This window comes from Mirounga angustirostris, unplaced genomic scaffold (assembly GCF_029215605.1).
Source record: "Mirounga angustirostris isolate CCGP_5_RB_7025 unplaced genomic scaffold, mMirAng1.0.hap1 SCAF_5, whole genome shotgun sequence".
Classification (NCBI taxonomy): Eukaryota; Metazoa; Chordata; class Mammalia; order Carnivora; family Phocidae; genus Mirounga; species Mirounga angustirostris.
The window spans coordinates 89,225,540-89,247,369 of NW_026991713.1; the positions used below are offsets into that span (position 1 = coordinate 89,225,540).

At 37.8% G+C, this 21,830-nt stretch overlaps 1 protein-coding gene across 4 annotated transcripts in view; it reads left to right on the plus strand.

Annotated features, from left to right (window-relative positions):
- The window catches only part of EPS8 (EGFR pathway substrate 8, signaling adaptor), a 177,930-nt gene that overhangs the window by 55,921 nt on the left and 100,179 nt on the right, over window positions 1-21,830 (plus strand). For 2 of the 4 annotated variants that reach the window (XM_045873803.3, XM_045873807.3), the window contains exon 2: window positions 2,531-2,607. The exons of 1 other annotated variant lie outside the window; for it this stretch is intronic. The gene's annotated coding sequence lies outside the window, so the exon portion shown is untranslated. Of the gene's footprint in view, window positions 1-2,530; window positions 2,608-5,627; window positions 5,718-21,830 lie in introns of all 4 variants that reach the window. One more of the 4 variants, XM_045873804.3, reaches the window with a different exon arrangement.

Consider the following 21,830-nt stretch of genomic DNA (forward strand, 5'->3'; position numbering starts at 1 on the left):
AAAAACTTTGGAAGTAAAACATCTAAAGTCTGGCAGTTTGCCTATATTTTTAAAGTCACTACTTTTCCATTTTCTGATAAATTGCTGTTTTCAATGTACTAGCTGTACTTAATAAAGAGATCGACCATTACATACAGAACATAACATTTTAGCTAAATAATTGAGACAAATATCTACTAGTTCAGACATTAGTTAGTATTATTTTGTTAAAACATCTCACAGGAACATGTAGTTAAGTTTTAAATTCTTAAAACTACTTCTGTTATACTTGAAGTACCATTTATTTTGATGTATACCTCATATTTTTTTAAAAAATTGTATTTTGGAAACCTTCAAATATACAAGGTAGACAGAATAACAGAATGAATCCCTGCATAGCACCATCAAGCTTTAGCACTTATTAACTCTGGGCTAATCTAGGTTCATCCATCTGCCCACTTCTTCCCTCCTGTGTGAAACAGAGCAGATCTCAGATACACCATTGTATATGTAATTACTTCAGTATGTTATTCTTTTTTTTAAGATACATTAATTTGAGAGAGAGTGAACAAGAGTGAACAAGAGAGAGGAAAGAGAGATAGATTGAGAGCAGGAGCCCAGGGAGGAGGGGCAGAGGGAGAGGGAGAAGCAGGCTCTCCACTGAGCAGGGAGCCTGATGCGGGGCTTGATCCCAGGATCCTGGGATCATGACTGAGCTGAAGGCAGACACTTTACTGACTGAGCCACCCAGGCGCCCCTCAGTATGTTATTCTAAAGGATAAAAACACTTTTAAAATGTTATAACCGGGGCACTTGTACACTTTCTTTCTCTCTGTCAAATAAATAAATAATCTTAAAAAAAAATAAAAATAAAATGTTGTCACCATAATTTAATTATCATACCTGAAAATAAAAGTTAATTGAGTATTATTAAATATTTAGTTAATATTTGATTTGTAAGTCTTCTTTTTATAGTTTGATTAAGGTCCAAATAATGTCCTTTATGGTTATTAATATTTATTTTGCTAGATATTACTAATGATGTCTTTGTGATATAGTTAACATGTCCTTCTCTCCTCTGTGTTTATAAAGTGGTAGACGGACCTAGAGATTTAATCAAATTCAGATCCCCTTCCTTCATCCCTCCCTCCCTCTCTTTGTTTCTTCCTTCCTTCTTCCTCTCTCCCACCTCCCCCTCTCTCTTCCCTTCTTTCTTTTCCTCCCTTTGTTCCCCCTGTTCTTTTCACTTCCCTGATATATGAATGGTATTTCTTCTTTCCTCAGGACACATAATATGTGCTGGTTTTCTTTTTCGGATACCAGTAGCTGTTATGCCTAGATACTTTAATTCATTAGGAGTTGCAGAATATGATATTTTAATTTCTACTTTATATTGATTTATTATCTGGAATATGTCTCTAAAGAAAAACTCTCCCTCATCTACTATTTGTTTAGCTAATTGTACAGTTTATATTAAAAAGTTTGAGTTGGGTTGATTTGATTACCAGCTTCATTTGAACTTTTTCTAAAATGAAATTTTAAATGATCTAAACTGAGCTTGAGGGCATCTGAATAAAATGGAGAAGTTTAGCACATAGACTATGTGGCATCTATTTAACTAGCCATGTAATTTTTTAATTTACTCTGTGACATTGCTGAGGTGGTCATTGATGTGTGGCCTCTAAGCAAGTGAGACTGTATTATATGAGGATCTGAACAGAAGAATGAAGTGCTGATCTTCAGTATTTTCATGCTGTTACAGAGTTGGGATTCAAATTCGAACTCCTGTACTCCACAGTCCCTTTTCATTGCTGTTAAAGCCACGTGACAAGTCCATACTGCAATTATTAGTTCTTAAGCATTATGTGGTATTAGTGATCATTTTTAATTTTTTTAATTTAATTACTTTTTTTCAGTGATCGTTTCTTATTTAAAGCACAAACTCTTTGTCTTGTTATTTCACTTTTAAAAAATTTTCACACATATGGAATCTTTAACTATCTAATGGATATGTACCTATTCACAATATATATTATGATATTGTCAGTTACACAGATATGTCATGTAATAACACGCACTCGTAGTGTGGGTCTGCATTTTAAATACCTAGGTTACTATGTGTGTTTATAGACCTTGACCTAAATATACAAGTCTAACTACATATAGGAAAAAATTGAATATGCCTATTCTATATATAGTTTGTGAAATGCTAGATAAATGTAAAAAGATGCAAAAAAAAAAAGTACCTCTGAGGCATTGGTATGTTCAGATCCTAGGATAAGTCTTAGAATTTTAGGTTGTTTAGAAGTTAAGTACTTCTCAGAGTTACTGCAAGGCTTAAATCAGATGGCATGTTAGTGTGCTCAGCACAATATTTGATCCTTTGTGACTTCTTTCCTCTTTATCTTTTCCATCCATATAATTTTCAATCTACATGAAAAGAGAACAAGAAATTTAAGTGCAAGAGAACAAATATGTGTATTAAGCAAAAGCAGCTACTGCTCTCAGACTGCTTCAAAATGAAATTTTGTTTTTATTCACTTATTTTTAGGCACAGGTCATCTTTAATACAGCTCTCATTGGACTGAAGTGGAAGCATAAGAATTGGAGCATATTTTCATTTTTGAGGTGAGTCCATTTGTAGAAGAATTTAGATATTTAAAGCCACCTGCTGTTTCTTAGGGAATTTTGACATTTGCACGTATTCTGAGAAATACTACAGGTATCCGTGAAAGGCTGTTAGTGTGAAGTGGTGGGAGAGCCCCAGGCCCCCACCTTCATGCCCAGGCCTGGTTACCTGACTTCCCTGTGTCAGTTTGCCTGTTTTTAAAATGGGAACGATGGGCCTATTGACGCTGCTTACCTTCCAGATTACATGTTGTGAGAATAAATTGAGATCGTGGATATGTAAAGTGTCTTATTAAGAAAAATGTAAGGTGGAGGTGTTAATACTGTGAACTGTCAGTGAGTTAAATGGGAATTAACAGTTACGTGCAGAGAATCTGTAAGTATGAAATTTTTGGATGTAACTGTAGCCTAGCTAGTGGAATGGTAGGAAGACCACACCATCTTATGTACTGTTTCTGGGAGAACTGGCGAGCACAAAAGAAGAGGGGAAAGTAAGAGGAGGAAGAAGTGGGAGAGGAAAGAAAGCCAAACCAATTAGATGGCTCTGAAAGTATTGGCATTTTTAGAACTAAAAATTTACTTATGAGGATGTATTTGGAGGAATTATTAATCTGTGGATTATGAAAAATGTATTTTCTATTGAAACCCTGTTACATCGGGATGCCTGGGTGGCTCAGTTGGTTAAGCATCTGCCTTCGGCTCAGGTCATGATCCCAGGGTCCTGGGATTGAGTCCCACATCGGGTTCCCTGCTCAACGGGGAGCCTGCTTCTCCCTCTCCCTCTGCCTGCCGCACTACCTACTTGTGCTCTCTCTGACAAATAAATAAATAAAATCTTAAGAAAAAAAAGAAAACCTGTTACATCTTTTCAATACTTTTATATTCAGTATTTTACTTTCTTGCTGTGGGAAAAACATCTAATTCTGATTTTTCTCTTCCCTGGAGTTTCAGCCATTCATCTGGATGCCTTAGTGTATGAGGCCTGAGTCAAACTGAATGGGCATTTGTTCTCACTCCATCAGTTTTTGTTTGTTTCATTTGTCTTCTTAACTTCCTTTATTTCTTTTGTTTTTCTTCAGCTCACCCAGCACATGTCCTCTCTTACCTCTTTTTGGGCTTAGGTTTTTACACGTAACCTTTTTTTCTGGGTCTCCCAAATTGTACCCTGAGGCTTTTCAAAGGTGCCAGAATACTATTTAGCAAATGTGATTACTGTATTTCTTTCTAGTAACTATGTTTTGAGAGTAATTTATTTATATCTTGGGAGAGAAAGATAGTAGTAGATCGGTAAAATGGTAGTGAGACTCCTGTTTCCTGCACTGTCTTCAGGTATTATGGATTCTAGCGTGGTGGTCATGACTCTGTAGCTAGATGATTTGGTCATCTTTGGTCAGACGTTGCTGCTGCTATCTCTTTGTCTTAGTCCAGAAGAAAATGTTTTTTCTCACACAATGGACTTATTCAGTTCTTTGTGGAGTGACAGAGGGGGCGGTGTTCAAGGTCCTTCCCAGTGATCAGGGACCTGTCTTTTAATCTCCAATGCCAGCTCAATAGTTTTAATTCTGCTGCTACTTTCACCTCTAATTTATTGTTTGGCTCAGTCATTTAGCAACTACTTTTGTGTTCTCTTAGTACAACTGCAAGGCATATTCTTCTGTATTTTTGTTTCTTACTTAGTAAACAAGTGGCATATTTAGTTCCACTTATAAGTCATTTCTTCAGTTTCCCAAAAAAAGTAATTGACCAGTCTATAGAAACATAACTGTAGAGGGCTTTTACCAATTGCTTTTCTTTTTAGATGGTGGGTGTAGGCTGTAGGAGAAAGCCTGTTCACAGTCTTCACCATCTAACATTTGTAAAATTCTGGGCATGTATCCTCTTGAGCCTCAAACTTCATGGTTGTAAAATGGGTATAGTGTTACTGACACCGTTGAATTATTAGCATTTAAGGAGGTAGCCTACAGAAGGTGTCCAGTATGGCGGTGCTTGGGTAGCTCAGTTGGTGAAGTCTCCGACTCTTGATTTTGGCTCAGGTCATGATCTCAGGGTCGTGAGATTGAGCCCCGCGTCTGGCTTTGTGCTCAGCGGGGAGTCTGATTGAAATTCTCTCTCTCCCTCTCCCTCTGCTCCCCCCATGCTCTCTCTCTGTCTCTCTTTCTAAAATAAACAAACAAACAAACAAAGGTAAAAAGGAAAGAAAGAAAAGAAAGTGCCCAGGGTGGTATGGAGCACAAATATGTGCTTAGGTAATTATTGTCATTGTTGATTTATCCTCTTCCCTCAATCTTTTGTTATCACTGTCATTATTATGAGATTAAGCCCAAAGGGAGTTATGTATAGGTGAGCTTGTAACAGAACGCAGCATTGATAAATAAGGTCTCTTGTTGAAGTTGTGTGTAGTTGTGGATTCCCTGATACACTCATCATCTTCATTAACATGAGAAGGTCCCAGCTTAGAGATAGGTCAACATGTCTGACTGAAGTTACTGAGATGGGTTAATTGGTCACTATTGAGCTGTTTTTGAGAATAGTGTTAGAGTTTTCTGAAATGCAGTTTATCTTCGGATTTAATTGCTCTCGGAAGTAGGCAGTTATTTAAACTGTTTATCTTTGCAAAAACAGCACACAAAAAAGTATTAAGCACTTAAAACATTTACCTTTTAAGTGTGTATTTTTGTTTTATGGATATGATGAAAAAAATTCTACAAAATCAGATTTTATTTTATATTTTTAAAGATTTTATTTATTTGAGAGAGAGAGCACAGAGGGAGAGGGAGAAGCAGATGCCCTGCTGAGGAGGGAGCCTGATGGGGGACTCCATCCCAGGATCTTGAGATCATGATCTGAGCTGAAGGCAGACGCTTAACCAACTGGAGCCACCCAGGCGCCCCCAAAATCAGATTTTAAGGAACAGAAATATATAGTGATTAATCATTCAGCTTCCTTTTGTCTTCAAATTGGCACACTTTATTTTGTCTTGCTGATGCTTACATAGAATGCAATGAAATCTTTTTATGCAGGAATACTAGAAAAAAGATGTTTCTATGTGGAAAATACTCTAGCTCTTTGAATCGTTAGTGTGAAGTTCGCATGAGGTGAAGAAGACCTGAGTGAGTGAAACATTTAAAATGGTGAAAAGCTTATCTTAAAGTTTTATATTCTGAATTTAACCCTTAAAATATTTTGAAAAGAGAATAAATATTTCCAAGAGGACAAAGGTTCTGTTTAGGGGATTTGATTAAATCAGTGAAAAACTTGGATAACAGTTGCCCAGAACATTTTGATTATTTTATCCAAAAAGGATATATTACCAGATGATATGAAGACATGCCTTTAAGATACTATAAGATATATTGTTGACTGAACTTTCTGCCTGAGATGCATTTCTGAAATGAGTAACTGGAATATTGAAATGTCATATGGAAGCTTGTCATTTGTGAATCCATTTTTTATAACAATACTTAACATCTAGTAGATCTTTTGTACTATTAAAGATTTTCTTAAAAAGATTTTCTTATTTACATGTAGTTAAGGAGGCATGTGGTTTGTCTCTTTTTAGTTAAATGGGAAGTGTAATATTTTCTGAGGGGGGTGACAGAAAAGAGGAGCGTGCTGTATTATAACTTGACAATATGGTTACCATGGGGAATTTATTGTGGAACCAAAAAGATATAAAGTTTTGATGGCCAACAGTCAGAGAGCAACTAAGACTGATAGAGATTTATAGAATGCCTGATTGTCCAGTTTGTAATTCTCCTTAGTAACCCAGAAAGCAAATGTAAAGAAGATTGAGTAGTGGTTGACCACAATAAAGATAAAGTCCCTACCCTCAAAAACTTCATAGTTTCATTGACAAAACAGAATGTTCTGTCTTAAAGCCTCTGAGTTTCTAAGCTCCCTGTAGACATGAACAGCCTAGTTCTGATTTATCTTATGGAATCCGTGTTTTTCAGATCCTCTCCAAGTACCTAGCTCAGTGTTTGGAATATATATTGGTTAAATTAAACTGGCAATATGGAATCAAGTGCTAGAGGGAAAGGCTGTGCTTTTATTCTTTTTTTTTTAAGATTTTATTTATTTATTTGACAGAGAGAGGCACAGCGAGAGAGGGAACACAAGCAGGGGGAGTTGGAGAGGGAGAAGCAGGCTTCCCGCCGAGCAGGGAGCCCGATGCGGGGCTCGATCCCAGGACCCTGAGATCATGACCTGAGCCGAAGGCAGACGCTCAACAACTGAGCCACCCAGGCACCCCGAGGCTGTGCTTTTATTCTTAAGAGTAGCCAACAGCACACGAAGTAGCTCACCTACAGAGGAATTACACTGGGCTTCTCTTCAGAAACCATGTAGGCACGAGGAGAATATAAAGTGAAATATTTATAGTTATGGGGAAAACCAAACCTCCAACCATCAACCTAGAATTCTGTATCCCCAAAATGACCCTTCAGAAATGAAGGAGACATAAAGACTTTCTGAGACAAAACAAGGACAGTACCACACTGGGAATTCATCACCAGTACACTTGCCTTGAAAGAAATGTTAAAAGAAAGATGATTTGTAAATATTCCAGTCCATGGCTTGTCTTTTTATTTTTTTAATTGCGTTTTTTAGCATATTTTTATTGGCTTAAATATTTTGCTCCCAAAGCTTGATACCAAAATATATTGTGCTTTAACTGTTTCTGGAAATTGTATCTTTGAAATGACTGTTTTCAGTAAAGCTTATTTGAAATCTTCGATATGGCATGAGTAGGCAGAGGGAGGAATCAGGTTACGTAGGACCAAGGACACAGACTGCTGACACCACCATAAGTTTTGGAACAAAAATGGCCTGTAAAAGTTGTCCTGCATTGGACTGGAATGGCCAACTGTCTATACCCCCATCTTGATCACTCATTGGTTGTGGGCCCCCCTGGGAAGGGCGTGACCTTGGGCATGGTAGCTTGCTGCCCCTGAGGCAGTCCCTCAAAAGGCTGATTGCTCAAGGCTGTCTGTTGACTGTGCTGCCGGCATCTGGGGCAACAAATCATTCCTATTTTTTTTTTTTTTAAAGATTTTATTTATTTATTCGAGAGAGAGCGAGCGAGCGAGAGAGCGGGAGTGAGAGATGAGAGAGAGCATGAGCAGGAGGAGGGGCAGAGTGAGAAGCGGACTTCCCGCCAAGCAGGGAGCCCGATGCAACTCGGGGCTCCATCCCAGCACCCTGGGACAATGACCTGAGCCGAAGGCAGACGCTTAACAGACTGAGCCACCCAGGTGCCCCAACAAGTCATTCCTTGAAGGGGTATCTGAGTGACACATCTCCAGGTTCACCTCAAATCTATAAGCCTGGGACCCATTTTATTTGTGGTAAGAGGCCCTATAAATACGGGGCAGAGGACTCTTAACAAATCTGCGTATGTGGACAAACCTGAGTTCCCTTACAAAAAGAGCCACCTGCAAAGCAAAGGGCTCAAAAGCAGAGCTTAGGGGAACAGTTAAAGGAACTGGGTACAAAAAAAAAAAAAAATAAACGTATAAAGTCTTAGATTTATAAGGTTCTTTTGTATTCAAGTCACAAAGCAATATGCTCTCCTCAGGTAGATATGATGCTGTTAAGAGAAATGCCTGACCTTTCAAGTTCAATTGATGACTCAGCACCCTGGAGAATGTTCCTGATTATTGTTGTGTTTTTTGTAACATCCTCTGTGGTTCTTTGCCTGAGGAACAGATTACCTTTCCATGTATTAGCAGTCAATATTATTAAAAGGGCCACTTGCTGTCGTTTATTTAAGCTTCAACTCTTGGATGAAGATATCCAAACATGTTATTAGTTTGGCACAAGACACTGTATAGATTATATACGTATGTACACCCCCAAGTCGCTCCCTGGTTTGAAAATGGAATCTATGAATTGGCTTCTGTGTCTTTTTTTTTAAGAGTTATTACCATGGGGATGAATAGTCTGCTTAGTTCTATGGTTGGCATGATTCTTCCAAATTAGGTCACCTGTGTTTTCTTACTACCAGTTGCCCACACTTTAGGCAACAGTTAAATTTTCCATCACTAAAAAGCATGTAGTTAAATACAAAACTAGTGATTTAGTAGAATTAGCTACATCAGTGCTTTTAATCTGTTGATTATTTCCTTTCATGCTAACTAGCATGATTGCCATTGCAATCAGAACTGGTGGGGAATTATTATCCTGTACTGTAGTTGTAAACTTTTCATCATTTGTTGAAAGCATTATTTGGGGGGAGAGAAGAAAATTGACAGAAATGTCATGATAAAGGGAACTAGGCTTATCCATTCTTAATTTTACTGGGGCAACATTACATATTTTTTGCTTTACTGTATTTACATAACCTGTGGCAGTGGATCTGCTGTCGTGAAGTTAAACCTGTAGGTTTCTACAGCCCATTAAAAGAAATGTTAAGGTGTTTCAGTTAGGTTTAAAATATAACCCAAGAGGGGCGCCTGGGTGGCTCAGTTGGTTAAGCGACTGCCTTCGGCTCGGGTCATGGTCCTGGAGTCCCAGGATCGAGTCCCGCATTGGGCTCCCTGCTCGGCGGGGAGTCTGCTTTTCCCTCTGACCCTCCTCCCTCTCATGCTCTCTGTCTCTCATTCTCTCTCTCTCAAATAAATAAATAAAATCTTTAAAAAATATATATATAATAAAATATAACCCAAGAATGAGGAGGGGTGAATACAAGCAGAACAGTGAATCAGTGACTTGGGGGTAGTGATTTGTTGATTTGGAGATAGATACATCTGCACACACACACACTCACACGCACACACACTCACACGCACACACACACACACACACTCTCTCTCTCTCTCTCTCTCTTTCTCTCTCACACACACACTCTGTTTTGCCAAATGGCCAAACTGGATATAATGAGAATTTCCTACTTGGGGTCAGTGCTCCTATAGCAAACCCAGCTCTGTACAGCCTTAGGTGTTTCGAAGTTAAATCAGCCAGGAAACCAGTGAGAACCCCAGATGCCACAGGCCTTGTGAGATTTAAACAGTAAAACTAGTTACTTGTGTGTAATTCAGATTTAACTATACAAATTATAAGATTTCCCGAGTGGAATGATGACTTAAGAGAGCTAGTAAATTTCAAACCCTGAGAAAAATATCACTTACTGAATTACAGTCTTTCTTATCTGTTTAATAATTTAAATCTGAGGAGGCATATATGCAACAAAGTTTAAATTAGCTCTGGTTATGATATGTCCTCTCTAAACCATAACTCTCAGTAATCAAAATGGTTTTCCATTTAATTAGTTTGAATTGAAGAGCTTTTTCTCTTTTTCTTTTACTTCCACGTCATTAATAAAATTATAGTCATTTCTGCTTCTAGGATGACTATAGGATTTCATTTATACCTAATGTAGTACACACTACATAATAGGCACTCAGTAAATCTTTATTAATTTATTCATTCTTTTAGGAGGCAAGGAGAGGCGGAATAATTAATCACCAACTTACATTAAATAAATGGAAAGATAAAGCTTTTCATTGTCCCTTCAAAACCTGCCTCTTATTGCCATTTCACTGCTTGGAGGAATGCCTACTGTATCACTAATGTGTCCAGCAAGAAAGCATCCTGTGTGTGTGTGTGTGTGTGTGTATCTATATACATACATATGCATTTCTCTTCACTCACTGCTGTCACTCCACAGACAAACAGGCTTTTGACAAAACCTGGCACTTCCCTCCTGACTGTTTTTCATAAATCCACCTGGCATATACCACTGTAGAACTTTCGTTCTAGTTTTTTTCCTGGACTTTGGCATATATTTGAATTCTACTGAGCCAGTGCTGCCTTCTCCAGGTGATTTGTTTTTAAGATGTTTTTTCCTGCCAACCACAGGGACTGAATTTTATATCCTATGGAGAGTATGAAATTCTCAGTCCCTTCCCCAAACCCATCACTCTGTCATCCTGGACAATAAGGATCCCTCTTGTTTCTTGCTGTTTTTCTGCTTGTATTCTTTTTCAACTTGTCTTTCATGTGAAAGAAACAATCTTTCTTGCTTTATCAGGCTCTTTAATTTTTGTTGTGGAATTATCTTCAGATATTAAACTCCCCACAAAGCCTTTCTATCCTTACTGGAAAAGAAGTGGCAATTTGCTTACTGAAACGTTTCTTTTTATTCAGTTTTCATGACTGACTGACTCCTCACTGGCTATCAGATTAAAGTCTTCTGACCTTTCATTTATACATAAGTATGATTTAATTAGATTTATGCTGTGTTCAATGTTTATAAATATACCTGTGTTACTTGTATGCTTTTAGTATGTGTATGTAGATCTGTAATACAGATAAACCTAAAGGGCAAACTCTATTTAATATGTGTATCTATATCTCTAATATAACCTAAAGGGAAAATTCTGTATTTTTTATGAACCAGTCAGCCTACTGATGCGTTTGGGGCAGTCTTCCCCAAAATATACTGCCTTGGCATATTGATCATTGTGAATTAAAGTCACTTAAGAAATAGCCCATGCGAGAAGGACACTGACTCTCTTCTCTCCCTCTGAAAGCAGGAAATAAATTCCCCATGTGAAGGGTATCCTCCCTGCACCTGGAGGGTAAAAAGCATCCTTATTGCCAAAGAGAGGGAATTCAAGTCTGAGAGGGCTGTATAAACAAACCTTGTTACTACTTCTTTACTAATTTCCTACCCCAAACCCAAACCCCTTTGTCTTTTCACTTCCTCACAAGTACATTCTTTCTTTGTCTAAAACATATAAAAGCTGCCTGTTTCTGGTTACTTCTTTGAAGCTCTTATTTCTAAGAGCTTCCATACATATGGATTTATTTTGTTATTCTCCTGTTAATCTGTTTTATGTCAATTTAATTATTAGACCAGCCAAAGAACCTGGAAGGGGACAAAGGAAGAGTTTTCCTTTCCCCTTCAATACTACATGAGACGAACTTCCAACAAATGTTTAAGACACTGTTGACAGAGCTTAGGAATTTTAAAAATTCATATTTTCCCCTTCATTTGTATTTTTTTTTCCCTCACCCATCTCTCTGTTCTTTGGTGGTGATCAGGGCTGTTGTAGTGAGATTTCTACAGGTCTGATGTCCAAGGTCAGTACTGAGTAGTGGTTGAGGCACCGTATGACTGAGAGTCACTAGTGTAACCCCATTGTATAATTTTTGATAAGGTAACAGGGCGCCTGGGTGGCTCAGTTGGTTAAGCGACTGCCTTCGGCTCAGATCATGATCATGGAGTCCTGGGATCGAGTCCCGCATTGGGCTCCCTGCTCGGCAGGGAATCTGCTTCTCCCTCTCCCGCTCCCCCTCTCCTGTGCTCTCTCTCTCTCTCATTCTTTCTCTCTCAAATAAATAAAATCTTAAAAAAAAATTTTTTTTTGATAAGGTAACAAAAGTAAAAGAATTAAGAATAATGCAAGTGAAAATGCTATGTAACTACAGAATGTGTGCATACACACACTCTCTGGGAAGGATTTCAATCCTTGCAAAGTTAGTGGTAGAGATGAAGCATGTTGCTGCTATAATTACTGACAGTCCCCGTAAATGAATACAAATTGGTTTAGAGATCTAGCAGGCAAGTAGAAGATCTGCTGGCATATCTTAATTTATTGGCACGGATCCCTAGGCTAGTGGTATCCTAATTGAGTGCAGAATACTGTTTGTTCTTGAAGTAAACAAAGTATTTTTCATGTTCCCTAACAGGATACCTAGGTGATCTTTTGTTTCGATACTGAATTTTATTTCATTGTTAAATGAATCAAAATGATACAAACTGAACTGAAGATTCATTATTTTAATGCATCTTATGCTATTTTAATTTTGGGGGGGAAACCTTGAGGATTGAGAGGTTTTAACAAGAAAGCAGTATCTATTACTCGCAGATACTGAGTTGTCTGTAAACGAGCCCCTTTACAAAACAGCAGCAATGCCAGGAGAATCTGTGTGGGAGTTATGCATATGTATGCGTCTTTCTAAAAGAACTGTGTAAAAATCTACTGAAAATCCATGTAAGCGACTATCTAATATGTACTCACTATATCATAGCAGCCAAATTTTAAAATAGAATTATAGTTGATTTGAATTAATTTCTATATTTAAAGATAGAGAAAACTTTCAACAAAATTTACTAACAGAAAAGCTGTCTTGGGGGCGCCTGGGTGGCTCAGTCGTTAAGCATCTGCCTTCGGCTCAGGTCATGATCCCAGGGTCCTGGGATCGAGCCCCGCGTCGGGCTCCCTGCTCAGCGGGAAGTCTGCTTCTCCCTCTTCCACTCCTCCTGCTTGTGTTCCCTCTCTCCTGTCTCTCTCTGTGTCAAATAAATAAATAAAATCTTTAAAAAAAAGAAAAGAAAAGCTGTCTTGTTCTTTCTGCATCTTAGTCTTCCCTACTGTTGAAGTCAGTGAATGGAGATTTTTGGGTGGTATTTGAAATACATCTTATATGTAAAGTGCACAGTTTATCCTGGGAATCTGAAACGTGGATTAGATTTTGACATCAAGTTCTGAAATTTCATAAGCCTTAGGGACTGACTGACTCATGGGTTATATTTTGATTTCTTATTAAGAAGCCAAAGAACTTTTCTGTTATGTGAATGAATACTGTAATACTCAAAGTCAGTAGGAAACAAAGAAAGAATGACAATAGGCATCCTTACATAAATGAAATGATGCTTTAATACTAGCATAGTCAACATATTGGTTATCTTAAAAACGGAATTCTGTGTTTACAGTAAAAATTAAGGTATGCCATCTTTAAGATGGAAAAGGTGGCATTAGGTTAATGTGTAAAATGATCTTAACTTGGCAGTTACCCAACAGGCACTTTTGGTTTTGGACTAAATGTAACTAGAATAGGGGTGCCTGGGTGGTGCAGTTGGTTAAGCTTCTGACTCTTGATTTTGGCCTAGGTCTTGATCTCAGGGTCCTGAGATCGAGGAGTTGGGCTCTTCACTTGTCCTGCAGTCTGCCTGAGATTCTCTCTCTCCCTCTGCCCTACCCCCCGCCAAGGCATTCTCTCTCAAATAAATAAATAAATAAATGAATCTTAAAAAAATAAGTATAATTAGAATAATCTGGGCAGGTATATAGAAAGTGTTGCCAGATGTATCAGATTTAAAAAAGAAATACAAATGTGGTTGTTAATTTAGGGAATAATATCTGACATTATTGAGATTACCGAAAGACCTAACCTACTACCTTTTTTTTTTTTAAGATGCAGATATAGAATAGGTCTACATTATGTTTTTAAGTTAGAACTTGACACTGACAACGTAAATGCAAGGTGTATGTTTATTTTGGTCTAGAGGATAAATGTTACGTATGTTTATGCCTTATACATACACAATAAAAAATCTATTCTGACAATTAACAGAATGAATCCTGTTGATCTAAAAGAAAAGAAAAGTGAAAAATCAGCAAGAAAAATGTGAAGTTATGGGCAAAGTTTTAATAAGGGATCACTGCTAAACTAAGAATTGTGTAAAAAAATTTCCTCTGTCAAATTGGGATAGATTTTTCAAGTGATATACATGCAGTTTTAGTGAGAGTGAAGGATAGCATCTGTGGAGTGTAGGGGTGGAAAAAGTTTACCTCAACCCTCTTAGGGTCTTTGGCTGGATCTGCAAATTAAACTGACAAATTAAACTTTGCCTTAAAATATTCAGTTTGCCAAAGTGCCATATTGTGGGGGTAGTATGTCCTGCACCATGTCATTCATTCCCCCATTGGAAACTTCGTCAAGAACTTTCTTGGTCTAGAAAATGATTTACTGGATTGTCCCATAGCACATTGAACCAGTTTCTCTGTCCTGGATATTTCTATGGAGACAAAAGGGAAAAAAAAAGGTTAATGGTTAGAACAAACCATAAACATGGTTTTTGAATCCGGAGGGCAGTTAGTCATGAAGAATATTTATAGATATTTGACTCAAAACATCTTTAGATGGGTGAGGGCAGATGGTAGTAATCTGGCAGGTTTTCCTGGTTTGGAGTTTGAATGTCTCTGGTGATGCTATCAGGTGCTCTGGTGAACTTTCTGAGTGGTCCAAAGAGCAACAGGCAGGAAGGTTGTCCACCATCAGCTGTTGTGGTGATTTCTCTGAGGACGATATCAAGTTGTCCAGCTTCAACTTGCTGGGCTTTGGGAAAGAGACACTTTTAATTTTTAGTGATTCCAAGTCAGCAGGGCAGGAGAAAAATTGGAAGCTTGGAGAAGTTTGGAGAATTGTGGCTAGGTATTGGAGGAGACTAGAAGAAATCAGGATCTGGCACGTTCTAGGTAGATAACAAAACCTTAAAGACAGTGAAGAGGACTAGAATTTAATACCCATGCGGATGTACTCTAATTTTCCATTGAAACTTAATTTTTGTGTCTGTAGTCACCCCTGTTTAAATCAAAGATAGTTTAAGTAAGACCAATTTGTTTGCAAAATAAGTCTTGTTTCATTGATTTGGCCTGATTATTTATATCAGTGCAGCAAGAAGAATGATTCACCATATATGCTTTTTAAAAGTCATCTTTGCTGGAACTTCTAATGAGGAATCTAAGATTGGACTTTTAAAAGCCTCTTGAGGCTAGGAGACCAAGCCAGTGACTCCCTGTCAGATTTTGCCTGCAACACTTATAGATGTGGGTGGATTCCTCTATTCTTGAGGTCCCCCAAATATCTTGAGGTTCCTAGATTCTGCTAGTATGTGACCTTCCTTACTTACCTATTAGGCAGAAATCCTATAAGCAAGCTACTAGTCAGTTTTTAGAAGGGGAGCTTTATAAGCATTGGCTCCTTAAAGCCAACCTTACTTCCTTAAAGCTGTCCAGTCATATCACATTCTGTGCATATCATTCTCAAATATGGCATTCCAGTCAAAGTCTTTCTAATATAACCAATGTTTACAATGGTGTCTTGTTATAGGGAGGAAAGACTTATTGAACTTATGCAAATAACTATATTGCCATGAAAATAAGAATACTAAGAGTTTTCAGATTCTTAGTGGATTCAAAATCCTCAAATTCTAAGAGGAGAAGGTTTCCTTAAATCTGAAAAATATAGCATTAAAGAACAAAAGTACTGCTTCAGACAAAAGTTATAATCATCCACGTCAGTTCATTCATCCCTTATAATTAATTCTTATTCTGCTTGATCTTTGGTTACCAGGTTTACGGATCCATCAGTTTCTTCATTAGTTCTGGAAATTCTTACCCATTCCAGTGGCATAGTCTTAAAGTTTTTCAAGTGATGCCATCCTGGAGCATTCTCATAGTAGATGACTGTGAACACTTTCAGGAAGGAATCAGAGCAGAACAGTAGCTCTGTGGATGACAGAAGACTTAGAAATAGTCATGGTTAAAATCTGATGAGAGTTCGTTTGATAGGAAAATTTAGTTATTTTTGTGGTATACAACAATTTAAGGTAATAACCGGACAAAGAGTGTATTGACAAGTTTCTGTGAACTTTGTACAACTTCTGGAATACCTATATTAATAAGATATATCCATAAACATATAACCGGTGAGTGTTTATCACACTTCTTATTTGGCATTCTTTCCCATGGAATTTACCATACCAAATAAACCTAATTATACTATCATCTCTCTTTTATAAGAGGAGAGACAAATTCTTTGAGATTTTCTGAGGGCCCTCTGGGAAACTTATCAATTTGATCTTGAAAAGACTTTGGGAATTTTGTCAAAAATACCAAAAGGTTTGGATTGTTAACCAAATAGGATCACAGGTGACTATAAAATAATACTTAATTATCTATTTAGCCAAAGTGAAAAAAAGATTTTAAAGGCAAATACAGAAGGTTACCTACTTGTGAACAAATTTTTTTTTTTTTTTTAAGATTTTATTTATTTGACAGAGAGAGAGACAGAGGGAACACAAGCAGGGGGAGTGGGAGAAGGAGAAGCAGGCTCCCCGCTGAGCAGGAACCTGATGCGGGGGCTCAATCCCAGGACCCTGGAATCATGACCTGAGCCGAAGGCAGACGCTTAAATACTGAGCCACCCAGGCACCCCAACAAAATTCTTTTAAAATGGAGAAAGCTTAGTTTTCTTAAGAAATCAGTGACCTGATAAAGATGACATGAAGCACAGGAAATTATTCTAAGACAACATCCAAGGTAGATTACTTAAAAGGTAAAAAAACCCCAGAGAAGTAGTGGTGTTTTTTTTAAGCTAACCATTTATTAATTAACCACTTTTTTACACCATGCTGTGCTCTTTACATGCATTATTCCATTCAGTGCCTCTGAAGAAGATACTATTATTTTCATTTCGTAGACAAGCCAACAGACTTAGTGGAGTCACTTGGCCGAAGTCAGACAGCTGTCAGCGCCCGCACTGGTCTTTGTACCCATTTTGCACATGAACCTAAGTTGTTTACGGCTGTATTCTATGGCCTACATTAATGATTTGCTTCAGGTCATGTGACTAAATTGTAGAGCCTGGGGAAAAAGTTAAGCTTTTAGGTTTCGAATCCATGGCTCTTTTGACCATCACATTTCACTTCTTGACATAAGTTTATTGAATCTGTTTCCCATAGCCCCATGTCCCGAATACAAAGGAATTAGATACTAGTGTTAGAATTGTCATTGAAAGGTCTTGAAACTGCACCCTAAACAAAGATTAAGAATTGGTTTGGAGCATCAATATTTTATTCACTGAAAATAAACTTGAAAGTAATCCTTAATATTTTGTCCAACCAGGCTAAACTTTCATTGTATTAACACTTCAGCCAAAGGCCATATCAGTATATATTCTTCTGCCTGTGCAAACTCTAGTCCAGTGATATTCAAAGAAGTTAAATCACTTTTAAAGTGGCTATAGCCTCTGGCAGTTTCGTATCATGTATCTGATATGATCACAGTATATGAAATACCGTGACATTCAGCTTCAGATCATGTTGAAGCTTTGCTATAATGGCTTCTCTTTCTGTGACTCCAGTTCTTTGTGCAGCTTGTCTGATTTAAGTGCCCTCTACCATCCCTACTTGTAACATTTGAGCTTCAAGGATCCCTTGATGTGCAAATTTAATTGCAGGTTTTATTTTTGAAGGATGACCTAAGCTAAGTCATTCTAACAGCTATTTATACAGTTTTTTCTAAACTGCTACAATGAAAACATGCATTTCGTTCTGTTGTAATGCTTCCTGATTTAATTTTTCAAGGCGGCTTGCTCAAGGATATATATGACGATTCTTTGCAGTATTTCAGTAGGTATACGCTTTGAAATTAAAATTGGGCATTTCTGCTGATTTTTTGATAAAATAGTACCTTAGGAGCATTTGTAGTTCATGTTCTGTATTTGCTGATTTGCCCCCCTCCCTTTCTTCCTCTGTGACTTTCTTCCCAGTGCTTTAGCACATGATTATAGTTTTTAGGTTAAGTCTCATTACCTAGCTAATGTGATAATTTCTTGACTGTATTACAGAGTTATGGTAAAAATACTCTGGAAAGGATTAGTAGTCTTAAATGAAATGCCTTTTTCTTTCCAAATGGCACTTAAAAATCCAGAAGCACGCCATGATTTTAATAAACTAAAGTAGTCCTATCATTTTTTTCTTTTTTTTAGAGTTTAACTTTTTGTGGAAAGCACAGGTCGTGGGGGATGATGTGTTTAAAAAATGGTGTTTTACAAGGAACATCCTGTCAGTTCTTTTGATAGGCATTCACTGAGCCAATTATGTGGAATGCTAGCACCTTCTGAATCAGGTGAAATGAGGAAGCTCTGAGTGAAATCTTAATAATGATAGGAAATACTGTCACTATATGCCAGAAGTTTCCATTTTTCCTGCCTCCCAGAAATTCTTTACACTTATTGCGCTTTAGCAGAGTTTATTTAAATCAGAATTTTTCAGCATGAATTGAAGGTTCTGTGAAAAGTGTTGTTTCAAATTGACAGATGTTCTCGGGTGCCTGGGTGGCTCAGTTGGTTAAGCGACTGCCTTCGGCTCGGGTCATGATCCCGGAGTCCCGGGATCGAGTCCCACATCGGGCTCCCTGCTCAGCAGGGAGTCTGCTTCTCCCTCTCCCGCTCCCCCCTCTTGTGCTCTCTCTCTCTCACTCTTTCTCTCAAATAAATAAATAAAATCTTTAAAAAAAAAAAATTGACAGATGTTCTCATAAGCAGCGAATACTTTTTCCTCATTTATCATTAGATATCGTGATTATTAGCACCCGTCAATAGCTCAGCTGGTAGATATCATGACTATTCAGTGATTTCATTTTTCTGAAAAGTTACCATTTTATGTTGAAAAGTATAAAACTGCCATTTACTATGTTTTAGCCAAAATCTAATTAAGCAGATTTTCGGTTTTTAACTTTGAACTATGTAAATGTTCTAGAATAGACCTGAATGAGAACTTACAAATTTGTCTCATTGATCTCACATTTTTACAGGTAAGGAAATGGAGGCCGAGAGAGGTTAAGTTACTTGCCCAAGGTTACAGAGCTATTAAGTGGCAGACTTGGTGCATAAACACAAGTCTTCAGTTTCTTAGTGCTGAGATCTTTACACTTTACTACTTGTCTTTGGTTATAGGACACGAATAGAAATGAGAAATCATTTTTTTTCACCATTAATTTTTTTTCTTTTTGAATGTAATTGCCAAACAAGAATGTGACTTACCAGAACTGTATGGTGATTCCTAGGTTGAAAAATGACATTTAATATCCATAACCAAATGAATTTGTGTGGTTTTTCCCTGAGCATATACCTAAACTTTACCAGTTTAAGGTGAAACTACCATTTTACCTTATTTACCCTGTTACATAATTTTGCAGTTCATTTTTCTCAAATCAGTATTTTCCTAACTTACAAGAGACTCAAGCCGTCTGCAGACTTGAAAATTTAATTATGCTACCACTCTTCTACATAACTTATATAAAGAATAAATATTGTTGGTCCTGCTGTTTGTATTTATTCATTCTGAGACGTGTCCATCATATTTTTTGTTTGTTTGTTTTCCACCTTTAATCCAGATTCTGTGCCCAAACAGTGGCTCCAGAATGACAGTAACTCATTCAGTCTTTTTTCGTAAGAACAAGTTGGTTCTTCGTCTCATTCACATGCCATGCATATTTGCTCTTTTGTATGCCTATAATATATTAATAATTTTATATGATTCTCCCCAAATATGAATTATATTGCACTGCTACTTCATCTCTAGATAAGTTGTTACAGCATTTGGTTGATCGTTCTACCCATATGAATTTAGCTAGCTTAACTTATATGTAATTGAGATTTGACAATATGCAATTTAGAGTTTAGAAACTTCTTTTGGATTTTCTCAGATTAGTAACATATTAGTTTCTTTCTTCCATTAAAAAAGAGTTTTAAAGTCAGAAGGAACAGAAGGGGTGGTTTACAGAAGACAAAGCAGATGGTGATTCTTAGGAGAGGAAGTAACGAATGACAGACGAGGAGTCTGTGATTGAACTGAGGATATACAGGAACTGAGAAGGAAGTTCTGCCATAATCCCAAAGTGAATGTATTGTGACACTGTTGATCCATTCTGCTTGCCTGCCGTAATAATGTATGTTAATGACTTCCTGTCATTGCCAATCCAGGGGTCTTACTTGATACGTTTTGCTAAAGCTTATCTTGTCTGCCTCTGTCTTTGTGGTTACGAAGTGTGGAATGTAGGGCAAGGTTACCAGTAGAGAGCTGTGGGTGTACAATTTCCAGCTTCCTTCAGTAGTTAGAGGGAAACCTATGGCAACCAAATCTTCTGTGTTCCAAATATATTTCTCATGGCTACTTCTGGTAATCTGCCCTATGGTAGAAGGGTGAGACAATCAACAAATACCTGGGAGCCTTGCTTAGATTGGTCCCATGTATTTGGCATCCTGAGCGTGCATATGAGTGAATGTGGTTTTAGTCCATGCAGTTTCTTATTAGTATTCTTTTAATGATTAGTTATATACCAGCCTGAACCAGATTAATCTTTTATAAAGCCATCATTAACATCTTTACTGATGGTTTAGAACCAAAAGGTATATCAAAATTCTGTTGCTTGGACCATGGGACAAATGTAAACAAGGCTCATGGGTGTTTTTTTATTTCCTCACCGTCCTAAGAGAGAGCATTTACTAGAAGTAGCCATAAGAAATACTTTTTTTTGGAACATGATAGATTTGGTTGCTGCACATTTTTCCATGACTATTGAAGGAAGATGGAAATTGCATACATACATCTCTACTGGTAACCTTGCTCTCCAGCTGGGAATTAAAGGTACCAGTAACTTATTATTAGGAAGATGACTGTCTTAGGAGTATAAATGGCCCATATCTAAGCAGTGACATTTTTGGCATTTAGCAGACCCACGGACCTAAGAGATGATATCTTTAAAAAAATGGGTCGGAATCGGTATACCCTGTAAGATCCCTTTTGGCTTTCAAGTTCAGCAAGACAATTGAAATGTTGTGTTGGAATTTTGTGATTATACTATTTATTTTGAAAAAGGCTTTCCCTTGTGCTACTGATCTTGCCGAAGAGATATTAGCACTTTCTGGTGTTCTCCTCATTGGTTTCAAAACTTTATTATTTTTCTCTTCTCACTCCTTTAAAGTGCTGCCCCATATCCTGTCCTTTTTGTTTATGATGCTCTTCTGTTGCAGTCTGGGGTCCCCAGGATACAAACTCTGAGATGAAAATTAGTGTGCTGGAAGTTTCTTAGAAAGTGCTCTTTGGATCAACCCCTGTGGGAGGGAAGGGAGAAACCAGTAGTGGGCAGAAGAGAAGTTAGGCTACTGTACAGTCTTTTTTTTTTTTTTTTTTTAAGATTTTATTTATTTATTTGACAGAGCACGAGCGAGCACAAACGGGGAGCGGCAGAGGGAGAGGGAGAAGCAGGCTCCCCGTTGAGCAGGGAGCCCATATGCAGGGCTCGATCCCAGGATCCCGGGATTATGACGTAAGCCGAAGGCAGAAACTTAACTGACTGAGCCAACCAGGCACCCCTGTTGTGCAGTCTTAATGGAGATCTGACCCAATGGGGAGTTCTGAATACTGATGGCTGTTCACCATTGTCTCCAGCTGGGGAGAGAGGGCCAAGTCTTTATACTCCCCATGTCAACCAGTCTTTAGGTGTGGGCTGCCCTGGGAAGGGAGCAAGAGCTCGTGTGAGGAGAATCTTCAGCCAAGGTCGTTCTCAAGAGAGCTGATAGCTGAGGGCTCTTTGCTGGCAGCACTACAGTAGGGGAATAAATCATTCAGTCCTGAAAGGGGATCT